General features: G+C 50.3%; 1 protein-coding gene across 2 annotated transcripts in view; it reads right to left on the reverse strand.

The window, feature by feature from the left end:
- The window catches only part of PVALB (parvalbumin), a 19007-nt gene extending 17097 nt beyond the window's left edge, over positions 1 to 1910 (reverse strand). The window contains exon 1 of one of the 2 annotated variants that reach the window (XM_081822397.1): positions 1850 to 1910. The gene's annotated coding sequence lies outside the window, so the exon portion shown is untranslated. Of the gene's footprint in view, positions 1 to 4; positions 108 to 1849 lie in introns of those variants that run through there. The other variant, XM_081822396.1, reaches the window with a different exon arrangement.
- Positions 1911 to 19841: the final 17931 nt, after the last annotated feature.

Raw genomic sequence — 19841 nt, forward strand, 5'->3', positions numbered from 1 at the left:
CTACCTCAGCCTCCGCTCTTGTCTGTCCCCGATGCAAATTTATGCTGCAAAATCTGAGCGCCGAGGTCTGGAAACCTGACCCTCGGGACGCTGGGAGGAGGTGGCACGGAGAAGATAGGCGGCTACCTCTCAGGCCCTCTCCGGGTGCCCCATCCCACATCTGGCCAGAGATGCACTGAAACCATTTTTCTTTCCTAGTCTGACTTTCCAAAGAACTGTTCTCAGATCTCCACTAACTACTTGCTTCCCTGGTCTCCTGAGCCATGGACTATAGTGTGGGTCCAGGCTCCTGCCCCCACAAACCTTTTGGGAGAGGGTAAGGTGGGAGAGGCTCGCTGAAATCTTTATGCACCCTCTCCTCACTTGGCGACCAGAAGACCCATGTTTGGGGAGAGGTTGGTACCTTCAGACCACACTTTCTAGACAAGCTCAGCAGGTTTTATGGCTTGAACTTCATCTCTGGGAAATGTGACACTTCCTAATCTTAGGCAGCCAGAGACCAGTTGCATTCTTTCCCACAGTCTCCCCAGGATTCAGGCTGCAACCAGCTGCCTCTATAGTTTGCAGAGCAATGGACGGGGAGTCAGGATGCCTGGGTTCTAGATCTGCGGCAGTGCTAAGTCCCTGAGTGACCTTGGGTTATGACCTTCTCCTTTTCTGGTCGACATAGACAACCAGACCTTGTGTTGATGGTGTTGATGGTCCTTTGTGGTGGGATCTTGAGACTCCAACGGAAGGTGTAGGCAGGTGGGCTGGGGCTGAGTGTGGTGCCTGTTGGTGGGCGGCTGGGGAGGGCTGTCCAGCTGCTTGAGTTCTGGCATACTCGCTGTCAACACTGTCTCCTCAGCTCAGCCCTGGACAGCTGCCCTTCCTGGAAGCCTTAGGACAGCGCTGCTCGGGCTGCCCCCTCCCTGTGAGTCAACTCCTTCAGTCCACAGCCCTCCAGCTGGCTTCCAAGGAGCAGAGGCTCTAGCTCCTGACCCGCTGTCTCTTGCTGCACAGCCTTCCATGGACCCCCCCCCCCCAGCTGCCCCTGCTCTCCCGGCCCCCAGCCAAGCTGTTCACGTGGACGTGCTGGGCTTCCGTGCAATCATTTCAACCCCCAGGCCCAGCTCATGCCAGGGACCTAATTGGAGAGTTTGTTTCCCTAGCTGAAGGGTCGTTATGCTATACTGGTGGGGAAACTAGGCCAGAGAGGGTCAGTGAATGGTCCAAGGACACACAGCAAGGCAGTGGCAGAGAGGGACCCCCTCCTGGGTCTGCTAACTTGGAGTTCAGTGACTCTCGTCCGTGGCGCCCCTACCCACTGCCCAGGACCCAGCCCTGTCAAGTCCCACCCGTCTGAGCCACAGACCATGCCCAAACACTGACCCCCGTGGTAAAGGCAGTAACCTCAACACAGGCCCATCCTCCCTCCTTCCTCCCTGCTAGAGAAGACTTCCATCAGCTTGACACCTTCTCTGGGCCAGAGTCCACCCAGCCAGAGCCCCAGATGATGTTATTGGGGTTGGCCTGCCAGCCCTCCATACCCCTTCCTCCTCCTCCTCTGCCCACTCATGGGCCTCCTATGATGGCATCACCAGAGTCCACAGATGCCTGGCTCCATCCCTCTCGTTGCACAGGTGGGGACCCTGAGGCCCAGCCAGGGGGAGGGATTTGTCCCAGGTCAACACCGGTAGTTTGGATGGAGAGCCCAGGAATCTGTGCTCTCAGGGCTGGACCACAGCTGCTGACCTCTCAGCACTTCCTCCCAGCCCCGTGTCACTGGGAACAGGGGCAAAGTGACTGTCCCTTCCATCTGGCCTCCTCCCCACTGCATCCAGCCTCCAACCTAGTAGCTGCCACTCACCTTGGGTACGGATGGAGGGTTGGAACTGCACGGAAGGGCCGGGCCGGTGGGAGGTCCTGCAGGGAAGTGAGCCTGGCAGTGGGATGGCCACCTATATAGGCTTCTGCTCTAGCTATTTTGGGAGGTGGCACTACCCCCGGCCCCCGGCCCCCTCCCCTTCTGGTGTCAGGTACTTCCCAGCCACAGTGCTGGGTATCTGTATCACATTCACCCTCCCTGGGCCCATCAAGCCAGGTCTATTAATAACCCCTGGCCCCTGGCTGCCTCCGGCACCCAAAATTGAGGCTCAGGCAGGGCTCTCCTCTTCCATGAAGCCTTCCGTGACCACATTAGATGGCAGCACTGTTTCCATCCTCCAAAATCCTGCAAGGAAAGGAAGAGAACAGGCGAGCACATGAATGGAACAGGATCTGTCCTCTGTGCACGGGGCTGGCCTAGGTTCTTATCTATACACCACCTCCTCACTACAGACTTGCTGTGCGGGCCTGGTCACTCTTGCGTGGATGAGGAAATGGCACAGAGATGCTAGGTGTGATGGGAGTTATCCTCAAAGCCATGAACCTGGAGCTGCGTGTGGGCCCGGCCCTTGCAGGACATGATCTAGTGCATGGAGGTGTGTTCTGCGTGTTTTCTGACAAGCCCCTTCCTCTCTTTGCATTCCCATCTGTAAAATAAATTAAGGGCAAACTTTGCTCTGTAGATGGGTTTGGGGGTCTAAGAACCCCCCTGAAATTATATGGAAAAAGTCACATGCAAATGTGCTCTTGTGAAGTTAAGGCCCATAGCTTTTATGAGATTTGCAAAGGGATCTCTGGAGTGATCTTTCTGGCACTGGAGATGACCATCCAAGGGGTCATGCTTGAAAAGCATGAATGAATGAATGAATGAATGAATGAATGAATTGAACATATGTTTATTGAGTATCTACCATGAACACCATGAAACTTTCCTTTCCTCATTCCCTAACCTTAAAAAGAATCTCCAGGGCATTGACATTATCTGCAGCGAAGTTCAGTTCTTGATGGTGACATGGGGAGGCCCAGCGTATGTGCAGAGTCTGTTTGGGAAAGAGGCTGCACTAAGTCCCTTGTTGACTACCGGACCCACGGATGGAAAGAGCAGAGGGTGAGCTGGATGGGGAAGTCGGGGCTAGAGCCTGGATGTGGAGTCCATCCAGGATATGCTGATGTAGGGGTCCGGACAGCCGTGATGGTAATGGCAACAGGGAGGAGCGAGAGATAGGGAACATCTTGAGGGAAACTCTCCCAGACTTAGGGGCTGTGATGAACATGATGGACAATCTCAAGTTGACTCTAAGTTTGCAAGCTGGGTCTCACTGGAGGATGGCAGTGCTGCTGTGGAGGGTGGTGAGTCTGGGGGAGATGACACAGAGTTGAGAATCCTAGGATGTTAGGGCTGAGAGGGGTTCCATAGTGATCTACTACAACCTGCTCATGTAAAGATGAAGAAACCAAGGCCAAGGTGACAGACCCAAGTCATGCAGAGAGTGGTGGACCAACCAAGTCATCGTATTGGATCTGGGATGCCTGGAGGACATTGTGGTGGAGATGCCCAGAGATCTGCATTCTGGAGAGAGGCTGAGACTGGACACAGAGCTTTGGTGGTCATCAGGGAGGTCAGGGATTTGAGGTCATGGGCATGGCTGAGCTCTGTGAGGCAGGAATGAGACAGAGCCTTAAGGACTGGCCCTTAGGAGGATCCCTGGCTAGGGTCTGGGAAAATAGTCATACTCATTTGTTGAGCACAGTGTTGAGCACAGTTACACTGCATCATGCTTTTGTCCTTGTACCCCGTTATGAGGTAGGCATTGCCTTCCCTATGTTACTAATGAGGGAGCAAGGCTAAGAAAGGTTAGGTGAGTTGCCTAAGGTGACTGGCCTAGCAGGGCTAGCATTTAAACCCAGGTCTCTCTGACCCCAAAGCCCTTGCTCCTATCCACTCTAATAGCTTGCCTTTTTTTTTTTTTTTTTTTTTTAAGATTTTATTTATTTGCCAGAGAGAGAAAGAGAAAGAGCACAAGCAGGGGCGAGGGGCAGAGGCAGAGGGAGAAGCAGGCTTCCAGCTGAGCAAGGAGCCTGATGTGGGACTTGATCCCTCCCCTGCAGTGCTGTAAACTTGCAGGTCTGAGTCCTGTGGGGAAAGGGGAGTCCACTGCCCCAAGATCTTGATCAGAAGTCTCAGAACTGAGTTTCTTTGGCCGTGGTTAGTTTGGTTCGGTCATACGCCATCCCTGAACCGGTCGCTACCATTTAGCAAGGGCTGCTTGGGCCTGGGCCACAAAGCAACTTCAAGCCCGGAGGGTGCAGGATGTCAACACCATTGGAGCTACCAGAGGAGGGGGCCTGTGCCTGGACTGAGAGGTAAGGGATTTGGGTGGTCAAAGCCCATGGACTGTTCAGGGACGGAGTCTTGGAGGCAGCCAAGTATGCCAGGCATAAGGGAGGTTTATGCCCTAAGTCCTTGGTGAGTTTGATGACGGTATGCATTAAACTTCTGTGATGATTCATTCTGGGGTCCGAAGTGGTCTTCTGGACCTGAGATCCTAACCACTTCCTGTCCCTAAAGGCAGCTACTCCCATCCCCTGGGGCCTCTGCTCAGAGGCAGGAGCCCTGCCTGGTGCAATTTCCCCCTCACTTCTGGGTTTCTTACTGCAAACAGCCATGAGGCAGCTGGGTGGGTAGGTGGACATCATATCCCCACGTTGACCCCACCTCTTCTATCCTCTGGGTCCCCACACTGTGCCTGGCCTTCAGCTGGACACGTCCACCTACATGTTCCCAAAGTGGATCCCAATATCCCCTTTTACAGATGGAAAAACCAAGTTTATGAGATGTCAAGTCACTTGCCCAAGGTCACACGGCACATGGAGGCCAGAGCCTGGTCTGTCTGTCTTCAGCCCCGTTTGCAGTGTCCAGCGCTCTCCCCGAAGCCCGCTCCGGCCTCCCAGCTGGTGGACGGGGGAGGCCAGTGTGTGCGGGTCAGCAGTCTCTGAGCTGCTCTCTGTCAGGAGACCAGCATTCAGCTGTTCACTTCACTGTTGCTGTTGCATTAGTTCACATTATTTCCACCTGCTGTGGCCGGGAACAGGATACAGAGTTCCTCACGTCCAGAGCCCTGGCGGGCTGGGCGGACACTGCAGGATCTAATGATATGTATGAGGTCAGCCCTGTGATATGACGTGTATCAACTCCAAGGAATCTCGGCCCCATTCCTGAGAGCTAGATCTTGGGCCTGTGGCCCTGTTTCTCCTCTGGCTTCTCGCCTGTACTGAAGTGCAATGTCACCACCGAGACAGAGGCCAAGGGGCAGAGGGTCCTTAGGGAGGTAAGGGCACATAGGCTCCCTACAGTGGCACTGTGTGACCTTGAGCTAGTCGCTTCACCTCTCTGGGCCTCCGTTCCTTCCTTGTGTAGTGATGCTGAAGAGGAAGCTATGGAGGATACCGAATGGATTGTGTCTGAGTAGGGGTCTGGAGGCTACGATATCCTGCACAAACGATTAGGGTGGTTATCACTGTGATGAACTTACCCTCGAGCCTGTCCTGCCACTGGACAAGGGGACCCTGGAGGGGCTTTATGGAAAAAAACCAGGGAGGAGAACCCGAGTGCCAGCCCCTTACCTTTCCCAGGGCGGTCCCCAAGACCAGGATGCAGGTCCTTGCTGGGGAGGTCAGGGTGACAGATACTGGGGGAGGTGGGGGGGAGGAACTGCAGCATGTGAGGGTGGGAGGGGCTGCGAGCGGGGTCTCCCTCCCAACCCCAGTGCCATCCTAGATGGGGCTGGGACCTGGAAAGTGAGCCAGGGATGAGCCCACGAGCCACGGAGAGTGTGGCTCTTGGCCACCTGGGTGTGTGTCCTTCCCTTGAAGACCCCATCCTGTCTCAGTGATGCTCAGGGGAAATGAGGGAAGAGTTTGGTCCCTCTGCGGGCTGGAGCTACTCAGGGGAGCAGGACGCCCCACGGCCATGGCTATGCGCATTGGAAGACTTGGTGGCAATTGGTAACGGGCAGCCTCTGGGGTTCTCCCTTCTCTCCTTGTGCTGGGTGATGCATGTGGAGAAGCAGACAGACGACGGTCTGCAGAGTTTTTAAGAGCTCTCTTGGCTCCCAGATACCTACTGACATCAGGGGAGCAGACGACATCAAATCTTGAGCCCAGCTCAGATCAATACGGCCGGCCGAGGTTACAAAGGCAACGGGGATAATGAGGAACATTATCGCCTCTTCCTCAGTCCACCGCTACCTCCACCGCTCCTTGCCCCCATCTCCATAACAACCCACATCCCATAGCACAGTTAGGATGGTCAGGAGAGGTGTGTGCATGTCTATGATGTGTGTGTGTATGTGTTTGTATACGTATGTGTGTGTCTCTGTGTGTGTTATGTGTGTGTGTAACTGTGATATGTGTGTGGTGTGGTGTGTGTGTTTGTGTGTGTCTGTGTGTGTCTCTGTGTGTGTGTGCACGCATGCACGTAGGCACGTCGGTAGCTGCAGGGGGCAGATGCTGAGTCTCTGTGTGTTTGTGTGGGACTCCGGGCCAGCCCTTCTTCCTGACTCGGGGGGCCCTGGGGCTCTAACAGTGCACATGTATGCTCTCCAGCATCCAGCATCTTTGTGTCAAAATCAGACAAGCTCTAATATTCTGAACTCTCCCATAGCCAACGGGAAAAACAAAGGACTCATCTGGAGACATTTATCTGTACCCCAGTATTGTGGGCTGAGTGTGCCCCCCCAATTCATCTGTGGAAGGACCCGCAGGACCTCAGAATGTGACTGTATTTGGAGACAGGGTCCTTGTGGAGGTGATGAAGTTAACATGAAATCATTAGAGTGGGCCTAATCCAATGTGACAGTGTCCTTCCAAGAAGAGGACACGGACGCATACGGCACCGAGGGAAGCCCTCCTGGGTTTCTTTCCCCTGAGCTCGTGCCCCTCCTAGCGCCTGCATTTACCTCCATCCCTACCTCAGTAATGGTCCCATTATTCCGCATCTTCCCTGTTTCCAGCTGCCTTTCCAGCTGGGACTTGGAGGCACGAACACCAGCGTCCAGCTTTTCTCTCGGAGAGCCTCCAAGGAGAATAAATCAAACTAATGTTTTTATTTTTGGTTGTATGTGGACAATGGTTGTTCTCTACAATATTCTTGGACTGCTACTTATAATGCCGTCTAAATCCATTTATTCCCCTGCACTTTAGGGGCAACTGCTGGTGTATAATTAGTCTTTCAGGAACTGTGGCCTCCCCTTGGGCTTCCAGACTCATCCACGGCGCTCTCCCTTCCTCCTGACCTGAAACTGCAGCTCATATTCTGATAAGAGCAGGTGCTCTGGGGAACAGGGAACTGGATATTTGAAACCATGCTAAGCAAATCTAGAATGTGTGGTCCCCATACATCTTGGTGTCCCTTCAGCCTCTGGGGGGAGGCTTGACATTGGCACCTAGTGTGAAAGTCCTTGGTGACATGACCCGTGTATTTTAAGAGAATGGCCGAACCATTGCTTTTTCTTATCAAATATTTACTGCTTTCATCCTGATTCTGGGTTGGATTCTTTTGAGGAAAAAAAAAAAGTTTAAATCACAGAAGCTGAATTGGAAACCCAATGGTTCCTATCTTGCTCCAGGACTGCAGACGAATCTGTAGGTTGTGCTGGAGGGGAAAGCTGAGGTTTGAGGAATGACAATGATGAGAATCGGGAAATAAACACGTGGGCATAGGGAGGCAGGGAAGGACTGCTGGTTGGGACTACCAGAGGGTCCTCCCTCTCCCTTTCCCTCCTCCTCTCGCCTCCCTCTTCCCTCCTTGTACCTGTCCTCTCTCCCTCCCCCTCCCTCTTCTTCCCTCCTCTCTGTCCTTCCCTTTCTCCTCTCTTTTCCCCTTCCCTCTCCCTCCCCCCTCCATCTCTCTTCCTTCCCTCTCTCACTCCCTCCTCCTCCCCACTCTGTCTCTCCTTCCCCCTCCCTAGACTTTCCTTGCCCCCCTCCCTCTTTCTCTCTCTTCCCCTCCTTTTCCCTCTTTTCCCCTCCTTCCCCTGCCCCCCACCCCCCACCTTCTTGGCTGGATTGCTCCTTTCCTTTCTTTGTCCTTGGCCTGCCTTCTCCCTGACTCTCAATCTTGAGTCCTTGGTCTTGTTGGTTATAGGATGGCTGCGGGGGGGGGGTGTAGGAAGGGGGGGTCCTTAGTGATCAATGTATGGATTTGTTTGTTTGTTTTCCCCTTATATTGCTTTTTTAAAAAATTGGGATAAGAACATATAACAAAATCTACCATCTTATTAACCATTTTCCAGCATACAGTCTGGTAGAGTTAAGCATATTCACCGTCTATTTTACACATGGGAGGCCTGAGGCTCGGAGGGGCAGAGCAAGTCAAGGAGATGCTGACTGAGGACTCACACCCAGGCCTGTGGTTCACCTCTGGGCCCCTGAAGGAGGGTAGCACTTGTCGAAGGGAAGAGCCCAGGATCGGTCCGGGTGATGCTGGCTCATATTTAAACCATGGTCTGAGCTATGCTGCTCTTCCCCACCTTTCTAGAAAAGTTATAAAATATGAAATGAAGCCTGAAGACATGACATTAAGTGAAGAAGCCAGGCACAAAAGGTCACATGGTGTGTGATTCCATTTATATGAAATGTCCAGAAGGGGTAAATCCACAGGGACAGAAATCAGGTTGGCGGTGCCAGGGGCTGGAGAGAGGCAGGGCTGGGGAGTGCCTGCTTAATGGGCACGCGGTTTTAATATGGGGTGATGAAAATGTTTTGGAGGCAGCTAGAGGGGGCGGTGGCCTAACACTGCGAAATTACAAACATGGCTGAATTGGTCACTTTAAAATAGGTAATTTCTGTTATGTAAACGTCCCCTCAGTTAAAAACATTTTTTTCCACAAGATTATTAGTAGATCTTGTAGATGACAAAGTATCAGACAATGATTGTTTTTGCTGATATAGTCGTGTAAGGCACACGCAAGGGAGACATTACCTTTGGCTTGCCCTGAAGGATAACCCGGACCACAGTCCTCATGGCCGGTAGAAATGGCTAGAAGGGACAGTGTTCCCTTCTCTGGGCATTTTCTTGTTTTTTTCTCTCTTGTAGGCTCACCCCATGTACTACTCAGCGCTCTTGGCTTAGCTCAGGCATCACCTCTTTCCAGAAGCCCTCCTTGATTCCTTCCCCCTGATGACCTGCCACCCACATGTCCCCTGCATTTACTATGATCACTACTGTGGAGCGGTTGCCCTTGACTTGTCCGCTCCCATCCTGTCTATGAGTCCGTTGAGGTCAGGGACCCTGTAGAGGCAGAGTGAATGAAAACCCTGTCGTAGATCTCGGAGCCACATCGATCTAGGTTCCAAACCCTGCTCGGCCAACTTACTGGCTGGGTGACCTTGAGGGAACAAGCTTAACCTTCAGGAACATTTGGGTTTCACAACCCAAACAGTGACGATAATATTTTCTTTATAGGGCTGTGCCAAGAAGTCTTGGGTATGTAATCTCATTCCCTATGAGACTTTCAACTTCTCCTCCCCTCTCCTCCCCCCCCATTATTATTACATTGTTTCAGCCCTTTCTGAATATTTCTGAACTAGTCACTGACCATATGGACAAGAGAAGGGGCAGAATAATGTCCAGGAGGGAGGGTGGCGGTGGTGCAGGAGGGGTGAGCTGGGGTTGCTGAGGCAGCGAGGAGGTGCGTCCCAGGCCCCCGAGGGTGTGGGGACAGAGATGCCTGCTACTGTTGCCTGGTGGACAGGAGAAGATATTTAGGTTGAGCGGCTAGCTCTAGCTGTGTGATGCAGCCAAAGACTCACCCTCTCTGAGCCCCCTCTTTCACGTCTGTTAAGTTGAAAGTCGTGAGAGTTCTTCCCTCGAGTGTGGCGGGGACAGAATGAACACACGGATGCAAAGCGTGGGTCCTGGGAGGTACCAGTCACCACAGACAAAGCGGGCCAGTATGACTTCCAGCTTGTGTCATATACACACTAGGGTGGAGGAGAACGCCAAGCAACAGAAATATAAAATATTCTCAACTCTTTGCCGGATTCGGAACAGATTCTTCAGTAAGAGAGCTTTCAAGGACCCCAGGCTCCTGCCCAAATTCTTTTTTTTTTTTTTTTTAAGATTTTATTTATTTATTTATTTGACAGTGAGAGACACAGCAAGAGAGGGAACACAAGCAGGGGGAGTGGGAGAGGGAGAAGCAGGCTCCCCGCGGAGCAGGGAGCCCGATGCGGGGCTCGATCCCAGGACCCTGAGATCATGACCTGAGCTAAAGGCAGACACTTAATGACTGAGCCACCCAGGCACCCCATCCTACCCAAATTCTTAAAATGACTTGCAGACAAGAAAATAAGGAGAGTTCCATTCCTATTGGCATGGATGGTGCCTGGACTTGTCAGTGGAGGGGTGAGTGGGCAAGGGCCAGGGGAGGCCAGAGACAGGAAGTGATGCCCCTCCTTGAATTCAGACAGACCACAGGTGTGGGTCCAGTTCCCTCCGATTTCCGATTTCCGAGGGTAAGAGGTAGGGGTGTGACCAGGATTAGTCTCCAGGGCCAAGTGAGAGTCAGATCTCATAGTTGAGTGATCTTGGAGCAAGAGGGTAGGCAGGGACCCTCCCCCCTCCCCAGCTGTGGAAGCCAAAGCAAAAGGCTCCCCAAGGACTCCCGACTCCAGGGCAGAAGTGAAATTAAAGTCTTGGGTCTACCTCAGAACCCAAGGAAATGCTCCAGCTACTTGAGCTCTGTTTCCATATCTGTCAAATGGGCACAGTCCACCCACTTGGGCAGATTCCTGTCTGCGATTCTCGGTTTGGTCCCTAGCACAGGTGATTTGCATGTGCTCCGTCGGGCTGCTCCCCCACTTCTCTCTCGCCCCCTGTGCGATCACTTACCCCTCCAGACCTCAGTTTCCTTATCTGGAAAACCAGGGAGGCATCCTGCTGCGGGAAGCTATAAAGGCAGAGATGGGACCCCTCAGTCCCCCGAGCCCCTGAAGTGCTGAGTCAGGGGCGAGGGGAGCTGCCCCTGCCCTGGAGAATATTCGTTCCTCCCTCGCCAGCCCTCCTGGTCTGTTCCCCGTTCTCTGACAAAAATGGGAGCTCCAAGCTCGGCTCCGATCTTACCCTGTCCCCTGTGAGGCTCCCGCAGAGGTCTGTGAGCCGACCACCCATCCCGGGCTGAAGAAAGGAGCCTTCTCGCTGCTTCTCCAGGTCCACATCCGCTGCATTAGACAAGACAGACCCTGGAGGCTTTTTCTCCATGAGGAGAGAGCAGTCCGAAGATCTCCAGCACGCATTCACCGAGCAAAACACCTAGGAGAGTGTTTCTACCTTCAGGGGATGTCCAGACGAGTTACAATGCAGATATTGTGTGTGGTATTTGGAATAGATGTGGATGCTTGTAACTTTGTACATGTATGTAAATATGTGTATACCTCCAAGTGTTTCTTTACCAGGTCTCCATGCTCTGCAGTCCAGGCCACTGCCACGTCTTTCTTAGACCATAATAGTAAATATTCATCTAGTCATATGCACACATATGAGGTGATAGTATTCATACATGGTGCTAAACCTGAACATAGTTCCAACCATTTTGCATTTTTCAGCTCATTTATCCTCTAAAGTTATCATTGTTTCCATTTTATAGATAGGCATACAAAGGCATCAGAGAGGTTAAGGATCTTGCACAATGTCACATAGCAGTTGAGTAGCAGAGCTGGGATTTGGACCCAGGCAGTTGGCCCCAGAGCCTGTGCTCTTCATCCTCTACTCTTTTGACACTCACTTCAGCAACCTCTGATTTGTAGAATCAAATCTGCCTGCAGAGTCAGCCCCTCCAGCCGCCCTTCACACACTCTGAATCGACCCTTCTTCCCCTGCTTAAAACCTCCAGGGGTCTCCAGTTGCCACTGGGGTGGTAGTGAAGCCCCCTGGGCAGGTTCTGCTGCCCTCCCTGGCCTCGTTTTTAGAAGTGGCCCCTTTGCAACATACATTTGGGATCAATGTCTCTCTGTCTTTTTTAGTATGAAACCTCCTTTATAGCATCTAGATAATTCCCGAGCCAAGCATGGTGACAATTCTACTTTTAGTCCCCACTAATTGAGAAAACATCTACCAAGAGAAAGCTACCACGAGTTCAGCAGTACTTTTAAATATATTTGAGAAATTGTTATATGTGACATTTTTTTTTTCAGTTTATAAACCAGGCTGGATTCAGAGATAAATTCTCAGACTTCTTATAATAAATCCTTGGACCCAAAGATTCTTAGCCTTCAGCTTAGAAACCATTTTTCTCCCACTCTTCCAAGATCTTACAGATTCCTGAGGCATGTTTGAACATTGCTGATCCCTTGTCCTGGAGTCACTTGCCCTAAGGACCCGGCTAAAGTGTCGCTTCCTCTGGGAAGTCCTCCCTGATTCATCACCCCACCACTGCCCAGCAAATAGCTCTGTTCCATTGTTTCTGCACCGGGGCTGGTTCTCTATCATTGGTCATGTTACACTGTCTTGTCATTGTTTGTTTGGAAAGAATATTTTAGAATTTCACCACAGAACACCGGAGCTTTGGCATCTACAAGACCCAGATTCCTGTCTTGGCTGTAGCATCTTCTAGCTTTGTGAACTTAGACAAATCCCTTCACTAAGTTTGAACATCAGAATGCTCATACCACCTGTCTTCCCAGCATTACCTAACTCATTCTGGGAATGGAGTCTTCCTCTTCTCTCTCCCTCCCTCCCTTTCTTTCCTTCCTTCCTTCCTTCCTTCCTTCCTCCCTCCCTCCCTCCCTTCCTCCCTCCTTCTTTCCTTCCTTTCCTCTCTCTTTCCTTCCCTCTCTCTCTCCCTCCCTTCCTCCTTCCCTTCCTTCCCTCCCCTGGTTTTTAAATAAGGTTCCATGGGGTTTGCTAGGACTACAGTGGTGGGCATGTGTTCCAGACCTGGCCAATAAAAGTGCTCCATCCCCTGGTCACAGTGATTGGTTTAAACATGGGCATGTGGCTCCAGACAAGCTAATCCAGACCTGTCTGGAACTTTCTGCAAGAAAATGGAAAGAGATTGTCTCTTCACAGAGGGGTTGCTAAGCATGTTGGATGTAGTTCTAGAAGGTGGGCGGCTGTCTTAGCCACCACACAGAGTCTGTTTGAGAAATGGAGAGAAAGATGAAATCTTGATTATAACATACATGCCCCTTGATCCAGTTGTTCCTGAAAGCAGATGTGCACCTGGGCGTCCAGTTATAAAAGCCAATAAATCACACCCCCCGCCCCGCCTTTTCTTTTAAACCTAAGTTAGCACGAGCCAAGTTTATTTCACTTGTGACAGAAAGAATCCTGATAGTCTGTTTTATGGGTGGCTCTTGATGAACCATGCTTTTTACTATTCATGCCCTTGTGTTGTCACCCCCCACCCTACCTTGACTGTAGGGTGGGGCTTGCAACTTGCTTTAATCAATGACATGGGATAGAAATAATGCTGTGCCAATTCTGGGCCTAAGCCTGAAGAAGACCTGACAGTTTTCTTGCTCTTACAAGCCCTGAGCTGCCATGTAAGTCCAGGTACCCTGCTGGAGAGGCCAGGGGGAGATGCCACACAAAGAGGGAGAGGGCCAGACCCCATGTAGAGAGATAGAAACTCAGCTTCCTGGTGTCCTAGCTGAGTGCGGCCCCTGGTCCTCCTGCCGGCTGAGTGCAGCCACACGAGTGATCCCAGGCAAGAGCAGAAGAACCACACAGTTGCGCCCCATTCAGATCACAGCATTTGGAGAGATGACAAAATGATTGTTATTTAAGGCCACTGTGTTCCGGAGTAGTCTGTGATACAGCACAAGATAAACGAAGCATGGATGAATACACCACTTCATGGGGTTGTGGTGAGAAGCAAGCAAGACAGTGCATGTAAAGCGAACTGTTCTAGATCCCATGACGGATAAGGGGGGCAGCATTAGGATTTAAATCTGGGTCTGTCTGACCCCAAATCCCGTGCTATGAGACGCCATGTGGCGACAGAGCCATGTGGCGTCCATGAGGTGTTCTGGTATCTTGTCCATGGGAGGGAGTGGGATAGTCTCCTCAACGAAGCCACCAGTGAGTGCATCCATCATCCTGTGAACCCGGACCTGCTGGTGTTAGGAGGCTCCAGTGCATCCTGCTAATTTTTGTTAAGAATCCTTCCTGAGCAGTGTCTCCTGGGATGGAAATCAATGTGTAACTATCACGTCAACTGAGCAAGTATAACCAGAAGCAATTTTTTCTCCCCTGCCCCAACCCGATGCTGTGGGTCTAGTTCTTGCCCTGTCCCTAGAGGAAATCGTCTCACTCATAGATAATAAAAAGCTCTCTCTACCCTGAATCTGTCAGTTCAGTAACTAGCATGCCCAGTTTTATTTAATAATCAAAACTCCAAGCTTCGCTCAGAGCTAAAGTTCCATCCCTCCTCTAGCTACAGCGTGCCGTGGGAAAAAGGGATATGACCCACTTTTTTCTGGTTCCCTGCTTTTCGCTTTTACCACTCATCCACCACTTGCTAAGAATTGAAGGGCAGGGAACTTCTCACCACACTGGCACTCTTGGGAACTGGTGTTGGCTCTTTCTGGGTTGGGTGGATGTTCAAAGCTGAGTCTTTCAGGAGACCTTTATGTGGGTTTTTTGGAGATGCTCACTGCTAGGGACTCCTCCCCCTAATGCCGGTGACGCCTCTTAGGAAGGACACTGAAGAGTCGTCTCTTGAACCCTGGGCATCCGGGGACCCCTCCATCAGTGTTCTGTTGAATCCTCTTCACCCCTCGGGGCTGTGGCCAACGGCAGGATCTAAGATGATCTCATGCTGGCTCGCTCTCCTGCGTGGCCACTTCTGTAGAAAATAAACTCCCCGGAGAGCCTGAGACTTTCTGCAGCTGGGAGTATGGTTCCTTGTCAATCAGAGTCCTGCATACAGCTGCCACTGGCCATTTCAAGACATCAGATGGCAATCCACGGGGTCATGTGTAACAGGAATCTTGGGTCAACCTTTCCCATTGGTCGGCTTGGAGCTTCTCAAGCACTCCACGGTGGATTGATCTGCAAAGATAGCCACCAACAATTCCTCCCATCTGGATGGGTACACCGTCGATCTCAGCAAGAGGTGAATCTATTCCTCGGAGCCTTTGATGCGTGGAGATGAGCATGTGACTCACATTGCTGTTTTAAACCACTGATTACAACAGTAGGAAACTGACATAGAAATTGGCACCTAGAAGTGGGTGTTGCTGGAACAAAACAGAAAAAGACATGGCATTGGCTTTGGGACTTGGACATAGGTGGAGCTGGGAGGGCGGGGAGGAGACTAGTGGAGGCTACAAGATGAGCAAGAAACTTGCTCCTGGAGGGTTGCAGAAAGGGGCACTTTTATGTAGCAGCAGACCTTTTAGCAACACTGTTGCCTTCAGTGATGCTCAAGATGAAAACATACCTCATGAATTTGTGGATCCTCTAAGGAGGTTTCAGGCGGCATGTGGAAAAGGACAATTGGCTTCTTTTAGAGATCCAGAATAAGGTATTTCAAGAGAGAGATAAGTGAAAGAAAGAACTGTTCGGTTTTCAAGTAGAATTTGGAGGAAACTGAGGACCCAGGATTGTCTCTCCAATCTGAGAAAAATTCTCAAAGTAAGAAATAGTGTCAGGACAAAGGTAATAGATAATAATAAAAAGGAGGTTGCTGCCAGTAAAATATGGCCTCAGGATAAAGATCATGTGAAGGCTGTAGGACCTCTTTTAAGACTTTTGAAACATTTAATTTGTTCTTCATAGACCCTCCCAAATAGCCAAAGGGTTTTACAAATCTTAAGGGAGTTTCCCCCCACACAGCCCTCCATGCTCGAAGTAGGAGAAATCTGTCTTGGAAGGAACTATGGCTGGGTCTTTTATGGGCACAGAGTAAATCCCAATAAGATTCATGGGAAACATGCAAAGTTTTCAAGGAAAGTGGTTGGTGAAAGAACCATCAGCCTGGATTCAGAGAAACAGTTCAAGCTGAAAAGAGGTGTTTGGAATCTCAGCTTTGTATAGTTGGAAATCTAGTCTGTTGCAGATGTGGGCCACTTCTTCTAGAAAAGGAAATGTGGCTCAGATAGTAGAGCTAAGAGCCCAGAGGGTGGACCAAGAGCCAAGGAAAATGTGGATTAGGGAATGACTCCCCAGTGAGGTAGCTTCTCCTGCCCCATGTTAGGGGACAGTGGTAGCATGTGCCCAGCTGGATTTCCAGATTTTCTGTGAACCAGTGACTGCTGCAGGCTTCCCTTTCCTCCCCATTTTGGATGGGGCTGTCTATTGTGGTTACTTCGTTGCTGTCTCACTATTGTATGCTGGGTGTGTGGGGGTGGGCAGGAAAGTTGTCTTTTTGCTTCACAAGCTTCTGAATCAAGAAGAAACTGAACTTGAGGAGCTGCCTCTGAGGGTCTTCCTCTGCACCTGGACCTGATCAAGACCGTGAGAACCTGGACCAAGAGCCTGATGAGAATTGGGGGTCCAGTGAGAGAGAGAGGGAGCGTACCTTACATGTGGGATGTTTCTGGCCAAAGGGCAGACGAGGGTGGATTAAGGATAGTTGAGAATTCTTTGTCTCTTCTCATTCAGGAGCAGAGTCTATTTCCCCTCTCTTTGAACCTGGGCTGCTCTGTGACTTGTCTTGGCCAACACAATGCAGCTGAAAACTGGTCACCATGTGTAGGATCTGATTACCCTGCTGGGTGGAGTGACAGGCCCTGGAGGATGAGAGACATCAAAGGGGGAGAGACAAGTCCAACCAGCCCCCAGCCCTGCCGGTCCCTCTCTGTGGTGCCAGACATGCTAGCAAAACCACCCCGGGACCTGTAGCCCTTGCTGAAGCAACTCAGCCAGCTCCCTGGGGGGCAGAGATGAGCTGTTCCCACCCAACCTTGCCCCACTGCCGAATCGTGAACACATCAGTAGTCACTGTTGTTTTAAGGCACTAGATGCTGGCCTGGACACTTACTTACTCAGCAACAGAAAGCTGACACAGAGGTTGGTACCAGAAGTGGGATTTGAACTCATGGGAGAATCAATTCTACTGGCGACCTGTGCCTAGTGGGATTTCAAACTGCTATGGCCCCTTGGCTGCTGTGCACCTTCTGTTTTTTCTCTTCTCATTAATGAAAGTGTCCATTGCAATGATCTTATCCCCATCTTATCCCCATGCTGTGTTGGGTGTGTGTGGAGAAAAAACGGGTGCAAATAAATGATCCTTTTCGTTCTTCAGTCACCAGATCAAGAAGAGATGCATCTGAGGAGGCTCATCTGCATCTGGGCCTTGAGTGGATGCCCAGATTGGATGACACTTTGGGGGGTCTCGGGAGGGAGTGGGTGTATTTTGCCTGCTGGAGAATTGTCAACTTCCGGAGGGAAGACTGTGGTAGATCATCTCTAAAGATGGCCACCAACAATTTCTCCCATCCTTGCATGTACATGCCACTCCTCTCATCAAAAGGAATCTATTTCTCCATCCCCTTGACTCTGGGATGTCCTTGAGACTTGCATCGACCAACAGAATGGGCAGAGCTTATGCTGTATGAATTTCAGAGCTGAGGCAACAAGATATCTTGCAGTTTCCACCTTTGCTTTCTTAGGATCCAGCCACCATGTAATGGAGTTACCATTGAGTTAAACCAACGAATGATGAGAGCCCATATAGAGAGAAAGAGGGAGGGAGGCCCAGCCCATCCACCCATCCCAGCTGATGGGCCAGACTTGTGGGGTAAGCCACCTTGGCCTTGTAGTTGCAGCCAGATTCCCATCTGGGTGGGTGTAGCCACATGAGTAACCCCAAATGACACCACATGGAGCAAAAGAACAACCCCCCAACCCAAAGAATCATTAGAAATAGTATATCATTTTTTAAATTTAAATTTTAGTTAGTGAACATGCAGTGCAATATTGGTTTCTGGAGTAGAATTCCGTGATTCATCAATTATATATAACACCCAGTGCTCATCACAACAAGTGAGCAATAGTAGATCATTGAAGGTTAAGTTTTGAGATCGTCTTTTCTACAGTAATAGTCAAAACACACCTCAACAATTACTCTTTGCGGTTGGGGCACATGGCCCTCCAACAACTTCCTCTAAAGAAAAATCTACAACCTTTGACTTCTCTGTCTTTCTGACTTTAACCCCTTGATAGCTTCCAGGGGATAAGCCAAGAGTCACAAAACTGTTTTTTGACCCTCTCATTTCTACAAGACCAACATAAGGGGTCAAGTACAGGAGTTGGCAAACTCTAGCCTAAATCCAGCCAACCACCTCTTAAAAAAAAAAAAAAAAAAGATTGTGAGCTATGGTTCACAAAGCCTAAAGTATTTGCTATCTGGCCCTCAAAGAAAAAAATTGCCAATCTAGAATCCCACTTTGGAATGCGACACACAGTTGACAACTCTTGTCTGGGACCCTCAGCTAAAACTTAGATGAAAATGCCTCCATTTTACTTAGTGTGTCAGATATTTCATGAGCAGAGTGTTCCATGGCCAGATAAACTTGAGAAATATGCAATGGAAAACCAAATATTAACTAAGATTCTTTCATGGCAACCTTCTCTCCAAGAGGGCAAGAAGAGGTCTACAATACCCTGTTTTCCAAAATGTTCTGGAACCTGTTCTGCTGGGGCATCTTCCATGATTTGGGAATTCCTGTTTCCTGATACAAACTATGGAGGACATACAGAAAAATGCCACAGAACGAGGCTGAATTCTCAATCCTAGGTCTTCATTTTGACCTTCTGCCCTCTTTTCTCCTTAGGATGCTCTGTCTAGCTGGCTGTCCATCTGGTCATAAACAGTTTAGCAAACTTTTTGGTTTTCAACAGCATTGGGGGCTCTCCTAGAAGGGTCTTATGGAATGATTTCCGGTCATACATAGTTTAATTCGTACTAGATTGTGAGAGACTTACCAGTTCTCTGGCAGAGGTGCGGTGAGGGTTGGGGATTTAGCTTTCAAAGGACGTCAGGGAAGGGCAAAGTTGAATCCAGAGACACTCACTTTTTCTTTCTCTTTCTCGTCACCATCAGAGTTGTAGTTTGTCCCTCAGCACCTGTCCTATACGTGTTCTGTGATTGTCTGGAGTCAATTCTGAGCAGATTCCTTTATGATCAGAAGGAATATTTTATGCCGAGAGGAAATTAATCTGCTCAGACTTGTTGCATATCCCCCTGACATGACAGGCTCCTCTGTCAAGGGATGTTTCAATTTCCAGCTTCTTCCTTTGATTACGTTCAGAAGGCCCCAGCTGTGCTGAGTCACCATTTCAGCTCCTGAGAACTTCTCTTTCATGTTTACCATCCTCCCTGTCACTAAAAAGAACGAACTCGCAGTGGAAATGGTAGACGGATGCACTGTTCTCTTTGCAAAGCTAACTTTGTGTGGAGGAGGATTTGTGCAGGCAGAGAAAAGAGCCGTGGTTGTGTTTGTGTTTGAATTGGGCATGAAGTGCATTTGCGCACACGACATTTCCAGAAGCTCCAAAAAGGAGGATGTAGATGTGTAAGGCTTTCATGATTTCGCCCTCAAAAGGCAGTATTTTCTGCAACTGGCATAGAATTTTGAACTCTAATTTATTGGAGCGCTGTGAATGACTAGGCGGCGTTTTCAGTGACATGTTTGCTCTGTATGTTCAGGGCAAGGCAAACTGAGTGAGGCTTAGGCATGGTTACCCATGTGCACAGTTTGGTGGTCCAGGTGGGATTTAATGGTGCATTTTGGGGCTTCCCAGTGGGCTCCTGGGGTTGATACTGGGTTTGGGGGCCCTCGCTCTGGAGAAACGAATGACGGGACCTATTTCTATGGAGTGGACTCTGTGTGTGTGTGTGTGTGTGTGTGTGTGTGTGTGTGTGCGCGCGCGCGAGTGCGTGGTTGTCAAGTCAGCAAATGATAGCTGGGCTCCTGGGCTGGTCCTGGCACGCCTATCTCAGCTGCCCCTAGGGGTGTCTGAGCAT

This window comes from Leptonychotes weddellii, chromosome 5, assembly GCF_054177405.1.
Source record: "Leptonychotes weddellii isolate Sample4059 chromosome 5, ASM5417740v2, whole genome shotgun sequence".
NCBI classification, from domain to species: Eukaryota; Metazoa; Chordata; class Mammalia; order Carnivora; family Phocidae; genus Leptonychotes; species Leptonychotes weddellii.